The following is a 380-nucleotide window of genomic DNA, read 5'->3' as shown; positions in this document are numbered from 1 at the left end:
TTCTATTTTGGGTTTTCGAAGTCATGCGTTTCCAGACCTATATGGACGAACAACTATCTCTGACTGACAAATTTTCATGTATCTTCAGAGGCAACTTAATTCATCTGAATAATCTTATCAGCACACTTCCATAAGGTGGCAAATTTTAAGAAAAAAATTGGGCCATTATCTTGTGTTTTATCCAGATGCCGTCATTCGCTTTACTCTTAAGTATATGTTGTGTAGCTTCCACACTTCTGGTTTCGTACCCTTTACAATGAGCATGTCCAACTTGGCTTCTGTCCCCAATACTCCAAAGCATATGGCCATTGCACTAAATCAGCTTAAACAATTGCTGATTATTATTAATTAACTTTCTAAGTCCAGCTTTGTAATAATAC

This window comes from Penaeus monodon, chromosome 32, assembly GCF_015228065.2.
Source record: "Penaeus monodon isolate SGIC_2016 chromosome 32, NSTDA_Pmon_1, whole genome shotgun sequence".
In the NCBI taxonomy this organism is placed as follows: domain Eukaryota; kingdom Metazoa; phylum Arthropoda; class Malacostraca; order Decapoda; family Penaeidae; genus Penaeus; species Penaeus monodon.
The sequence above is the reverse complement of the archived record's forward strand: the minus strand, read 5'-3'. Positions refer to the sequence as shown.